The following is a 14,743-nucleotide window of genomic DNA, read 5'->3' on the forward strand; positions in this document are numbered from 1 at the left end:
GAGTTGTAGGGGTTTTCTGAGGAGACAGCCCTACTTGAGTGGAAATGAGCATCAGGAAGGCTGTGAGCCATCTCACTGACTTGAGACTGAGTACCGATAAAGAGCACGCGAAGAGTGAAGACTTTGGACATAAAATACCAAAGTAGAATAGAACATGCCAGAGCAAAGAATGTTCTTTGTGGTTGTCATCCTTTCATTCAGTCATTAAACACATGCTGTCCACTTATCTAATGTGTACCAGGGCTGTGCTGGGCACTGGGAGACATACAGAAATGAGGATTTCAGTCTTGCTCTTTTGTAATCTTGAATAGTAATAAATTACATGCAAATCAATAATTCTAAAAAATGTTATGGGTGCCCTACCACTCAAGAGCTGTGTAAATCTGAGAAGATCTTTGTCCTCTTTAAGCCTCTATTTCCTTATTTATAAAGTAGAAATAATAAAGCACCCACCTTAGAGCATTTTGGGATGGGAGTAAAAAAGATAAACGGTACTAAATGCTTAATGCACTGTCAGATGTATTAAACGGGCAGTACTTTTTCTAAGTGTTATGATAAAAGGAGAGGTTTGGGGTGGCAAGGAAGCAGTATTCTACCTGGGCCTGGGAAAATCCCTAAATAAGGGATGCCAGATATAGGTCTTGAAGGATGAGTTGATAGGTGCAGGAGTGCATTTCAGGGTGGAGAATCACATAAAATGCTATTAAAGTGTTCTGGGGAGAGTTTTTTCTGTGGTAGAAGTAGGTAAAACATAATGAGAAATATTAAAAGAAACTTTAAGAAAGTTGGAGTGAGGTCGGATTATGACTGGCTTCATGCAACATGCCGAGGAAGACTTCTGGGTGCTGTTGGAGAGCCTTAGCAGTGAGACGGAGAGGAGAGGACGAAAGGACGTTTGGTGGCTATGTGTGAGTGCAGAATGACTGAGGAGGGTTCGTTAAAACTACAACTCTTCAATGAATGTCAAGAAAACACAGTGAGAGAAACAAATTCTTTTTGCTTTGAAAGCAGGAGGTATTCGTGTGGTGCCTTAGATGGCTCTAATTGATGAAATGTACCTCCCATCAGTGGTGTTAGCTTACAGGAGCTGCAGCTTTCACATGTCTGAGAGAGCCACTTATCCACGGTCTGTACGGTTGCAGGGAAATGTCACTCACCAGCACCTGCCAAATAGACAAGTATTGGCAGCATCGACCTTAGTCTCAGCGGTGTGAAAACCTGTTCAGAAAATGCAGTACATTCAGAAAAGAGTTTGCTCAAAACCCCAGTAAACAGTTTCATGGTTTCTGGTTATTGTTGTTTTTATCTACAGTGCTTTGTTTTCCTCTGAAATGTATTTCTTTTAAAGACACACACACACAACTTAGTCTATTATATTTGGTTAGTAAAATATTGCCCTTTTTTATTTAACAGTGAACCAAAGGTGTAGACTAATTTTGATCATTTGAGTTTTGGAATGTATATGTTAGATTGTCTTGATGACAGAGGTAACCTTTGTGTGTGTTGTGCTGTAGTGTCGGTGTGAGTATATTACTATTATTACAGCTTAGCTTGATGCTCTGCAGTAGTGAGCATCAGTCTGAGGCCCTAGATTGGTTGGTCAATGTGTTCTCAGTTGACTCTTATCTCACTAATATATATATGTAGTATATTCTATATATCTCAGTATTGTATATATATTATAATGATGCCCTATGAAACCAATAAAATGAACATAAATTGATTTGGCCTTTCATTAAATGTTTCACAATAGGCCAGATTGTATTATCACATTTACTGTGCAGCTTTTGAACCAAGTTAAGATTTAGTCATTTCACTTGCTGCCCCAACATAGCCAGCATATTCCATAGATCTGATAGACGGTGGAACATCTCTGCAGCCAAGCCCAGGCCATTGCTACTATGAGCTCAGGGGACTTCTAGTCTGAGAGAGTGTATCCCCTCTCCCCTCTCTCTGCATATGCTCTTCTCTTCCGTGTTGACACATGTCATCAGTGCTCAACTCCCTGCTGCTACTCTTTGACAAGGCTGTTGTGGCTGTAGATGACCTCTACTTATTCTCCTTCCCTTTGTTTCCTGTCTACTACTTCTCAAATTTCCAACTTTTAGGTCTAATGATCATCAGTTCTTTTTTTCTGAATTTAATAATCAAAGCACTTTTGGATGACAATCTTACTTCATCTGATTACTTAGATGTTTTCTCTCACCTCACTGTTTTGGCACTGTTTCTCCACTTTAGTGATTTTCTGTGTATAACTATTGGGTATGGTATCATTCTGGAGGTTGGAGGTTCCTGATTCCACTCTTGAAAAGCAGCAAATGGAAAATGGCAGTGCCTTGAAAGGGTGACGAAAGGAGATGATGATTTAGCTACTGAGGTGTATTTTATTTTAAACTTTGGAAACAACTTATATGGAATAAATGCCTTTGTTCTTATGGTTAGGAATTATTCTTCTTCAGTGCCAAGTGCATAGGTGTATAATTTCATTTATGCTATATATTCTATTCTTCTGAAGAATAAACTGGAAGCCAAAGCATTTGTAAAAGGCCAATGTTAGATGCTAACACCTGTGTGTCTTTTCCGATGATAAGGAGGATTAAACTGCCTGGTGAGACTCAGCTAAATCTTTTGCTGGTTTTAGAAATCTGTTTTTGTAATTTGTAATTAATTTATACAATAAAGAGTGATTGATTATATATTATGTGCCAGAAACTGTGCTTAGAACTAGAAACAGAGAGATAACATGGTCTGTATGCTTGAGAAGCTCAAATCTATTAGGTCAAACAGATGAGCAAGAATACAACTAGTGAGCAGTATGAGAAGTGTTATGGTGAAATGTGCCCAAGGTTCTCTGGAAGAATAAAAAAGGGATCTAACAGTGGATTGAATAGCCTGCCACAAAAGATAGTCCAAGCCCTAATCCCCTGTGACTGTGACTTTATTTGGAAATAGGGTCTTTGTAGATCTAGTTAAGTATCTTGAGGTGATATCATCTTGGATTTAGCATGGGCCCTAAATCCAATGACTGGTGTGACTATAAGAGACTTGACATAGAGATATATGAGAAAGGCCATATAAATGTGAAGGCAGAGATTGGGTTGAGGACAGTACAAGCCAAGGAATGCCAAGAATTTCTGGCAGCCTCAGGAAGGCAGGAGAGAGACATGACAGATTGTCCCTCAGAGCCTCTGGAAGAAACCAGCCCTGCCATCACTGATTTCAGACTGTGAGAGAATAATTTTTTGTTAGTGTTAGGCCTTTAGCCTAGACTGGGGGCCTAGGGAAGCAGAGGGTCATCTATCAGAAGGTGCTTCCCCAGGCAGGAGATATTTCTGCTGAGCTGTGGAGGCCAAGTAGGAGTTACGCAATTTGGCAAAGGAGGAAAGAATTCCAGCCAGAGAAAACCCACATAAACGTAGTCTATATTATTGCCCAATTATGTATCTATATAATATATAGTTTTATATATCAAAAACTGCCCTGGAGGGGCGGAAGATGGCGGCGTGAGTAGAGCAGCGGAAATCTCCTCCCAAAACAACATATATCTATGAAAATATAACAAAGACAACCCTTCCTAGAATAAAGACCAGAGGACACAGGACAATATCCAGACCACATCCGCACCTGAGAGAACCCAGCGCCTCGCGAAGGGGGTAAGATACAAGCCCCGGCCCCGCGGGAGCCGAGCGCCCCTCCCCCCAGCTCCCGGCGGGAGAAGATCAGGCAGAGCGGGAGGGAGACGGAGCCCAGGGCTGCCGAACACCCAGCCCCAGCCATCCGGGCCAGAGTGCAGGGCCCTCGATACTGGGAAAACAGGGCAGCAAGAACAGTGAGCAGGCACTGGAGGCTGGGCGCCAGAGGACATAAGAAAAGCGCGCGACCATTTTTTTTTTTTTTGCTTTTTTGCTGCTTTGTTTTGGCGAGCGCTTTTTGGAAGTCTTAAAGGGACAGGGACCCCAATATTAGGGAAACAGGGCAGAAAGACCGGTGAGCAGAGGCCTGAGGCTGGCACCGGAGAATAAAGAAAAACGAACGACCACCTTTTTTTTTTTAATTAAAAAAATTTTTTTTTTTTTTTAATTAAAAAAATTTTTTTTCTTGTTTTTTCTTGTGGTCGTTGTTTTGTTTTGGCGGGTGCTTTTTGGAAGTCTTAAAGGGGCAGGGCGGGTCACTTAATCCAGAGGTAGGGAACCCGGGATCTCAGGGCACCCTAACCCCTGGGCTGCAGGGAGCAGGGAGGCCCCTTACGGAGATAAATAGCCTCCCAGCAGCTCCTGCTCCAACGCGACTCCACCATTTTGGAGTAGCTGCCCGAGCCAGGCCACGCCCACAGCAACAGCGGAGGTTAACTCCATAGCAGCCGGGCAGGAAGCAGAAACCCTGTCTGCGCGCAGCTGCGCAGCACAAGCCACTAGAGGCCGCTGTTCTCCCAGGAGAGGAGGGCCACAAACCAACAAGAAAGGAAGTCCTTCCAGCCGTCACTCGTCCCAGTTCTGCAGACTATTCCTATCACCATGAAAAGGCAAAGCTACAGGCAGACAAAGATCACAGAGACAACACCAGAGAAGGAGACAGACCTAACCAGTCTTCCTGACAAAGAATTCAAAATAAGAATCATAAACATGCTGACAGAGATGCAGAGAAATACGCAAGAAAAATGGGATGAAGTCCGGAAAGAGATCACAGATGCCAGAAAGGAGATCGCAGAAATGAAACAAACTCTGGAAGGGTTTATAAGCAGAATGGATAGAATGCAAGAGGCCATTGATGGAATTGAAATCAGAGAACAGGAACGCATAGAAGCTGACATAGAGAGAGACAAAAGGATCTCCAGGAATGAAACAATATTAAGAGAACTGTGTGACCAATCTAAAAGGAGCAATATCCGTATTATAGGGGTCCCAGAAGAAGAAGAGAGAGGCAAAGAGATGGAAAGTATCTTAGAAGAAATAATTGCTGAAAACTTCCCCACACTGGGGGAGGAAGTAATCAAACAGACCACGGAAATACACAGAACCCCCAACAGAAAGGATCCAAGAAGGGCAACACCAAGACACATAATAATTAAAATGGCAAAGATCAAGGACAAGGAAAGAGTGTTAAAGGCAGCTAGAGAGAAAAAGGTCACCTATAAAGGGAAACCCATCAGGCTAACGTCAGATTTCTCAACAGAAACCCTACAGGCCAGAAGAGAATGGCATGATATATTTAATACAATGAAACAGAAGGGCCTTGAACCAAGGATACTGTATCCAGCACGACTATCATTCAAATATGACGGTGGGATTAAACAATTCCCAGACAAACAAAAGCTGAGGGAATTTGCTTTCCACAAACCACCTCTACAGAACATCTTACAGGGACTGCTCTAGATGGGAGCACTCCTAGAAAGAGCACAGCACAAAACACCCTACATATGAAGAATCGAGGAGGAGGAACAAGAAGGGAGAGAAGAAAAGAATCTCCAGACAGTGTATATAACAGCTCAATAAGCGAGCTAAGTTAGGCAGTAAGATACTAAAGAGGCTAACCTTGAACCTTTGGTAACCACGAATTTAAAGCCTGCAATGGCAATAAGTACATATCTTTCAATAGTCACCCTAAATGTTAATGGGTTGAATGCACCAATCAAAAGACACAGAGTAACAGAATGGATAAAAAAGCAAGACCCATCTATATGCTGCTTACAAGAAGCTCACCTCAAACCCAAAGACATGTACAGACTAAAAGTCAAGGGATGGAAAAACATATTTCAAGCAAACAGCAGTGAGAGGAGGGCAGGGGTTGCAGTACTAATATCAGACAAAATAGACTTCAAAGCAGGGAAAGTGACAAGAGATGAAGAGGGACACTACGTAATGATAAAGGGCTCAGTCAAACAAGAGGATATAACCATTCTAAATATATATGCACCCAACACAGGAGCACCAGCATATGTGAAACAAATACTAACAGAACTAAAGGGGGATATAGACTGCAATGCATTCATTCTAGGAGACTTCGGCACACCACTCACCCCAAAGGATGGATCCACTGGGCAGAGGATAAGTGAGGACACGGAAGCACTGAACAACACAGTAGAGCAGATGGACCTAATAGACATCTATAGAACTCTACATCCGAAAGCAGCGGGATGTACATTCTTCTCGGGTGCACATGGAACATTCTCCAGAATAGACCACATGCTGGGCCACAAAAAGAGCCTCAGGAGATTCCAAAAGATTGAAATCCTACCAACCAACTTTTCAGACCACAAAGGCATAAAACTAGAAATAAACTGTACAAAGAAAGCAAAGAGGCTCACAGACACATGGAGGCTTAACAACATGCTCCTAAATAATCAATGGATCAATGACCAAATCAAAATGGAGATCCAGCAATATGTGGAGACAAATGACAACAACAACACTAAGCCCCAACTTCTGTGGGACGCAGCAAAAGCAGTCTTAAGAGGAAAGTATATAGCAATCCAAGCATATTTAAAAAAGGAAGAGCAATCCCAAATGAATGGTCTAATGTCACAATTATCGAAATTGGAAAAAGAAGAACAGATGAGGCCTAAGGTCAGCAGAAGGAGGGACATAATAAAGATCAGAGAAGAAATAAATAAAATTGAGAAGAATAAAACAATAGCAAAAATCAATGAAACCAAGAGCTGGTTCTTCGAGAAAATAAACAAAATAGATAAGCCTCTAGCCAGACTTATTAAGAAGAAAAGAGAATCAACACAAATCAACAGTATCAGAAACGAGAAAGGAAAAATCACGACGGACCCCATGGAAATGCAAAGAATTATTGGAGAATACTATGAAAACCTATATGCTAACAAGCTGGGAAACCTAGGAGAAATGGACAACTTCCTAGAAAAATATAACCTTCCAAGATTGACCCAGGAAGAAACAGAAAATCTAAACAGACCAATTACCAGCAACGAAATTGAAGAGGTAATCAAAAAACTACCAAAGAACAAAACCCCCGGGCCAGATGGATTTACCTCGGAATTTTATCAGACATACAGGGAAGACATAATACCCATTCTCCTTAAAGTTTTCCAAAAAATAGAGGAGGAGGGGATACTCCCAAACTCATTCTATGAAGCTAACATCACCCTAATACCAAAACCAGGCAAAGACCCCACCAAAAAAGAAAACTACAGACCAATATCCCTGATGAACGTAGATGCAAAAATACTCAACAAAATATTAGCAAACCGAATTCAAAAATACATCAAAAGGATCATACACCATGACCAAGTGGGATTCATTCCAGGGATGCAAGGATGGTACAACATTCGAAAGTCCATCAACATCATCCACCACATCAACAAAAAGAAAGACAAAAACCACATGATCATCTCCATCGATGCTGAAAAAGCATTTGACAAAGTTCAACATCCATTCATGTTAAAAACTCTCAGCAAAATGGGAATAGAGGGCAAGTGCCTCAACATAATAAAGGCCATCTATGATAAACCCACAGCCAACATTATATTGAACAGCGAGAAGCTGAAGGCATTTCCTCTGAGATCGGGAGCTGGACAGGGATGCCCACTCTCTCCACTGTTATTTAACATAGTACTGGAGGTCCTGGCCACGGCAATCAGACAAAATAAAGAAATACAGGGAATCCAGATTGGTAAAGAAGAAGTTAGACTGTCACTATTTGCAGATGACATGATACTGTACATAAAAAACCCTAAAGACTCCACCCCAAAATTACTAGAACTGATATCGGAATACAGCAAAGTTGCAGGATACAAAATCAACACACAGAAATCTGTGGCTTTCCTATATACTAACAATGAACCAACAGAGAGAGAAATCAGGAAAACAACTCCATTCACAATTGCATCAAAAAAAATAAAATACCTAGGAATAAACCTAACCGAAGAAGTGAAAGACTTATACTCTGAAAACTACAAGTCACTCTTAAGAGAAATTAAAGGGGACACTAACAGATGGAAACTCATCCCATGCTCGTGGCTAGGAAGAATTAATATCGTCAAGGTGGCCATCCTGCCCAAAGCAATATACAGATTTGATGCAATCCCTATGAAACTACCAGCAACATTCTTCAATGAACTGGAACAAATAATTCAAAAATTCATATGGAAACACCGGAGACCCCGAATAGCCAAAGCAATCCTGAGAAAGAAGAATAAAGTAGGGGGGATCTCACTCCCCAACTTCAAGCTCTACTATAAAGCCATAGTAATCAAGACAATTTGGTACTGGCACAAGAGCAGAGCCACAGACCAATGGAACAGACTAGAGAATCCAGACATTAACCCAGACATATATGGTCAATTAATATTTGATAAAGGAGCCATGGACATACAATGGCGAAATGACAGTCTCTTCAACAGGTGGTGCTGGCAAAACTGGACAGCTACATGTAGGAGAATGAAACTGGACCATTGTCTAACCCCATATACAAAAGTAAACTCAAAATGGATCAAAGACCTGAATGTAAGCCATGAAACCCTTAAACTCTTGGAAGAAAACATAGGCGAAAACCTCTTAGACATAAACATGAGTGACCTCTTCTTGGGCATGTCTCCCCGGGCAAGGAAAACAACAGCAAAAATGAGTAAGTGGGACTATGTTAAGCTGAAAAGCTTCTGTACAGCAAAGGACACCATCAATAGAACAGGAAGGATACCTACAGTATGGGAGAATATATTTGAAAATGACACATCCGATAAAGGCTTGACGTCCAGAATATATAGGGAGCTCTCACGCCTCAACAAACAAAAAACAAATAACCCAATTAAAAAATGGGCAGAGGAACTGAACAGACAGTTCTCCAAAAAAGAAATACAGATGGCCAACAGACACATGAAAAGATGCTCCACATCGCTAATTATCAGAGAAATGCAAATTAAAACTACAATGAGGTATCACCTCACACCAGTAAGGATGGCTGCCATCCAAAAGACAAACAACAACAAATGTTGGCGAGGCTGTGGAGAAAGGGGAACCCTCCTACACTGCTGGTGGGAATGTAAGTTAGTTCAACCATTGTGGAAAGCAGTATGGAGGTACATCAAAATGCTCAAAACAGACTTACCATTTGACCCAGGAATTGCACTCCTAGGAATTTACCCTAAGAATGCAGCAATCAAGTTTGAGAAAGACAGATGCACCCCTATGTTTGTCGCAGCACTATTTACAATAGCCAAGAATTGGAAGCAACCTAAATGTCCATCAATAGATGAATGGATAAAGAAGATGTGGTACATATACACAATGGAATACTACTCAGCTATAAGAAAAGGGCAAATCCAATCATTTGCAGCAACATGGATGGAGCTGGAGGGTATTATGCTCAGTGAAACAAGCCAAGCGGAGAAAGAGAAATACCAAATGATTTCACTTATCTGTGGAATATAAGAACAAAGGAAAAAGTGAAGGAGCAGAGCAGCGGCGGAGTCACAGAACTCAAGGATGGACTAGCAGGTGCCAGGGGGAGGGGGACTGGGGGGGATGGGTGGGTGGGGAGGGATAGGGGGGGGAGAAGTGGGGGGGTATTGGGATTAGCATGCATGGGGGGGTGGGAGAAGGGGGAGGGCTGTGCGGCGCGGGGAGGGCAAGTAGTGATTCTGCGACATTTTGCTATGCTGATGGACAGTGACTGTGGAGGGGTTTGTAGGGGGGACCTGGTGTAGGGGAGGGCCTAGTGAACATAGTATTCGTCATGTAAGTGTGGATTAGTGATAGCAAAAAAAAAAAAAAAGAAAGGGCAGTTCCTGTGTGGTGACCTCCAGCGAGTTCTGCACAAGGGTATAGGGGGCATGTAGAAGTGTGGGCAGGGGGTCTGTTTGTGTTTGTACGGAGGATCAAAGCCTAATTGGGCTGCCCCGAAGATGAGCTGAGATACGATATGAAGAAGAACTTCCAACATCTGCACTCTCTGGAGGACTCATGCCAGAGGATGATCATCAAAAGACCCCAGCAAGGATCCACGCGCTGCTGCAGCTGTGGATGCACTCGTCCCGCCGGTTCCTGGACTTGCCATGGGAATGAGGAAGGATATATCTGAGCTGGCCTGTGCATACAGTAAAACAACAAATTTGACTGGATCTATACTTTTGGAACTCAACCAAGAATTTGGAGAAGTGCAAATTGTAGCGCTCCAAACTCTTACAACTACAGACTATTTACTGTTAAAAGAACATATGGCATGTGAACAGTCCCCAGGAATGGGTTGTTTTAATTTGTCTGATTTCTCTCAGACTGTTCTAGTTCAGTTGGACAATATCCACCATATCATAGATAAGTTTTCACAAATGCCTAAGGTGCCTAACTGGTTTTCTTGGTTTCACTGCAGATGGCTGGTAATTACAGATATGCTTTGGTTATGTAACTATACTCCTATTATGTTAATGTGTGTGTGCAATTTAAGTAGTAGCTTAAAACCTATACATGCTGAAGTTACTCTACAAGAAGATATATCAAAGAAATAATCAATCTTCCCATGTTTTCTTCCGCCTGCTACTTCTATAGCTTTTCTTCTTCCTTCCTAACTACAACCCTTAAATAGAATTCGTGCCTCATATCAAATTTACCGAGTATCATAATTCTTCCAAGTGGTAAAGATACCTCAAGACAAATGCTGGGCATAGAAGCCACAGGGCATAAATATGCAAAGAAGTAAAAAGCTAACTTTTTCAAACAATAAGGCTTCTCTCTCACTTACCAACTTCACATTTCCCTGTATGGCCCCGGAAGATGACTGGTTAGCCAGAGACGGGTAAGATTCCTCAAGGGAGGAACAACCTAAGACAGGCACAGTCGCAGGGGGGCCATCAGGTGAGAAATTGGGGATCAACAGAGGTGAGGCTTAGAACCTCACCCCCCCGCTCTGAGAGAAATCTTCTGCATACGTGGATGTTTTATTGCCCTGGTCTAGCTTGGATTAACACATAGTCTACAGGCACACACCTGATCATCTACATGTGCTCTCTTACAACACTAAACTATGTTTTCTACCTTTATCTTGTATCTACCTACCACTTCAGCATTTTATTAAAAATAATAATAATAAGGAGAGAAATGTGGTATCCACATATAAATCAAGTATAAAAACCAAATGAGTATTCATATTTGAACTGACTGTTTATAGTTCATAATGCATGAGCAAAACCGAAAGTTTCTGTGATGACTGCCCTTGTACTGTTCACTATGTAACTTATTCATTATGTAAGAATTTGTTCTACATGTAAGAACTTGTTTGTTATGCCTCAGAAGATTGGAGACTGACAAAAATTAGGCTTGGGGTGGAATAATGATTGTGCATTGAGAATTGACTCCCCTATACAGAATTTTATTGTCGTTAACAACCATTTGATCAATAAATATGAGAGATGCCCTCACAAAAAAAAAAAAAAAAAAAAAAAAAAAGGACAGACTTCCAATGGTAAAATAAATTAGTAACCGGGATGTAATGTAGAGCATAAGGAATATAGTCAAGATATTGTAACAGCCTGGTAGGGTGATAGCTGGAACCTAGAATTATGTATATAAATGTTCTACCACTGTGTTGTACACTTGAAACTCATGTAATGTAATACTGTGTGTCAACTACCCTTCAATAAAAAATAATTATTAATAAAAAAAAAAATAAATAAATAAATAAAAAAAAAAAAAAAAAAAAAAAAACTGCCCTAAGTCCCGATTCCGTGGGAGAAGGTGAAGAGACATGCTGCTCACCCAGTTTTGTCTACTCTGGACAGAGATCTCGCCTTTACTCTGCAGGGTCTGCCGGGTCTGTGGATTACTGGAGGAGGCGTCAGCTTCCCTCGCACCTTTACATCATCCGTGCTGGCCCAGGGCACCATGAGTTTCTCATCTGAATCATTGTACAATCTTTCTAACCAGTCTGTCTGCTTTTGCCTTTGCCTGTGCCACCCCATGGCCTGTTTTCATCAACACAGCAACCAGAAAGTTCATGTTAAAACCTAAGTGACATTATGGCACTCTTCACAAAAATCCCAATGGCTCTTTGTTTCATTTGGAGTGAAAAACAAAGTTCTTAAATGTCCCAAAGACCCTAGGAGAAGTGACGTTTATGAACTTTCCGTTCCCATTTCCTGTGACTCGGCACCTGACTTGCCTGGTCGCCTTGCATTTCCTAGACACGCTAAGTATGGTCCTGTCAGGGCCTTTGCACCAAGCTGTTGCTTTTGTCCTGGACACTCATCAACCCAACATCTGCCTGCTCTGTCTCCCTTTATGTGTCTGTCTGAATATCAATTTATTAGGCCTTCATGGCTACCCTATGTAAATAGCAAGCCCTCTTCGAACACTTTATCTCCCTTACTTACTGGGCTTTAGTCTTCTCCCATAGCGCTTACTCTTATCTGAATTTGTGTTATGTTTGCTTATTGTTTGCTTTCCCTCCACTCAGAGATAAGCTTCATAAGATCAGGGACATTCACCACTCTGATCATTTTGATATGTTAACTGCCTAGCAGAGTACTTAGCACATAGAAAAATTTCAGTTGATAGTTTTCAAATGAATGGATGAACAATTCTTAGATTTTTTTTAACTGAGAACTTCATAAGAGAAATGAAAATGTTTGAGGAACCCACTTTATTAAAATACTAAGTGATTTTAAGTACAATATTATTTTAGAAAAACAGACTATTAAAGTCTAATATAAAAGGTTCTGGTATTAATCCCACATTCCTTCTCAACAAAAAAACAAATAAGGAAACAAAAAATTGGGGATGGCCCTTAATCAGTGTGGCTTTAATAACAGATTGAATCCACTCTGGATCCTGTTCAGTGGTTTTCTGATCTCCCATCGGCTAGTTTCTATTGCCAAGTACTTTTTTAACTTGTGCTTCCTTCTTCTTATGCTTATTTAAGGAAAGAATATAGTCCTTGATGTCTGAATGTTATCAAATCATTTCTGTGGGAAGCTTTGCTTCTCTCCCATGTACTCTGCAAACGCTGGCTGGGCTGGGAGGTGCACTGTTCTTCTAACCTGGGTACTCTCTACTTGTCGTTTCTCTGCTGGGATCATAGCATGTTAATCAGATGCAGTATTTGCTGCACTCTGTGGATATGGGATATGGGGGAGATATTTTAAAGTTCTCTTCATGAGAGGATTCCTTTCCAGTGGAGAGTCTGAGCTGGGAGCAGCTTCCCAACTGGGTAGAGAGATGGACAACATGAAATAGCCATGGCATCTTGCTTAATCCCTTTGTGGCCAGTATCATGTAGGCTAACCAAGTGGATATAAAAGCAAGCTCAGCATATCTGGGGAATTGCACCTGGTAGAATAAGGCTGCTGGTGAAAAGTGGCAAGGGAGTGACCTGGAGAGGCAGACAATGTATCAGGCTCTGTGCCAGTTGCTTTCATATTTATCCCATCATTTAACCTTCACCTCATCTGGAAGAAGAGATATTCATCTCTTCATTGCACAGATATGCAAAGTGAAGCTCAGAGAAGCTAAATAACTTGCTGAAGTTCACACAGCTGGTGATTTAATTCAGGTTTTTCTGATTACAAGGACTGTGCTGTTTTACCTCCACCATACTGCCTATAAATTAGAAATACATTTTGAAGGACATGAGCCTAGATATTTCAAAAATAACATTAGCTCAGGAATGAGGGTAGCTCGTGTTGTAGATGAGATATAGCTAAACATCTAGAAAGACAGATAACGAGGCAGTGGTGAAGGCTCTAGGCCTGTGGGTATGTGCAGCATGAAAGCAGCCATTAATCAAACATGCTCACTTAAGAGGACCCTGGGTTTTGACTTTGAAGGCAGCCAAAGAAAGGTCAAATATATGTTTTTCAGTCCTCCAGCAAGCAGAATTCTTTGCATTCTACGACATGATAATTAATAATTCTAACTCTGAATTCCTTGGTTGGGACCTCCAAGCGTGGAATTGCAAACTAGTACACCTCAACAAAATGTAAACGACAGCCTGATAAGTTAACTTTTCATTACTTTAATGTTCCCATGTTTGTGCACTTTTCCCCAGATGGGTTTCCCCACTGTGTATATAAATGTATAACTACTACTACTAATAATAATAATGTCAAAAATAATTAATATCTTTTGAGCACCTGGAACTAAGCCCTTGACCTGCAGTAAATTTTATTCCTTATAACAGCCACATAAAGAAGGTGCTGGTTTTACTTCCCACTTTGTCATGAGGAAAATAAGGTTTATAGATGTTTCTAGAGTAGCTCCAGGTTACAAAGCTGGAATAAAGCAGACCTAAGATTTGCCCCCAGGCTGCCCATGTTCCCAGAGCCTGTCAGCTGACAGTCTAGGTGACTGTATTAGGTATTTGAAAGGGTTGGGGTGGCTGGGAAGGTGGGGGACAGTCTTCCCTGCAGTGTCTGATTGCTAAGGTATTTTTTTTTCTTTCCTTTATTCTTTTCCTCCTTTCTTCTCCCCTCTTTGCCTCCCTACTTTCTAAAAATGCCAAACCAGTTCTCTCACATTGGATGAAGTTGGCGTCACTTCCAGGCACTTCATGTCAGCGCCCTGGAGCCAGGAATTCTTGGTCTCTGCTTCACAATGCACTTTCTCTTTCTCATGTCATCTAACTTCTCTCCTCTCAGGCTCCCTGTTTGTTACAGAATGAGGATACCATTACAAATTACCTTGTAAGACTCTTGCAAAGCACTCCTTAAATAAAAGCACAAAATGCTTTACAAATCTGAGACATTGCTCAGGTTTCAAGATGGAGCTGGGAAATGGAAAAGGCCTCTTGAGGA

The 14,743-nt window shown here is 41.4% G+C and overlaps 1 protein-coding gene across 2 annotated transcripts in view; it reads left to right on the top strand.

Annotated features, from left to right (window-relative positions):
* NELL1 (neural EGFL like 1) overlaps positions 1 to 14,743 on the top strand; it is an 812,822-nt gene that overhangs the window by 608,305 nt on the left and 189,774 nt on the right. The gene's annotated exons all lie outside the window — the stretch shown is intronic.

Source organism: Manis pentadactyla, chromosome 9 (genome assembly GCF_030020395.1).
Source record: "Manis pentadactyla isolate mManPen7 chromosome 9, mManPen7.hap1, whole genome shotgun sequence".
In the NCBI taxonomy this organism is placed as follows: Eukaryota; Metazoa; Chordata; class Mammalia; order Pholidota; family Manidae; genus Manis; species Manis pentadactyla.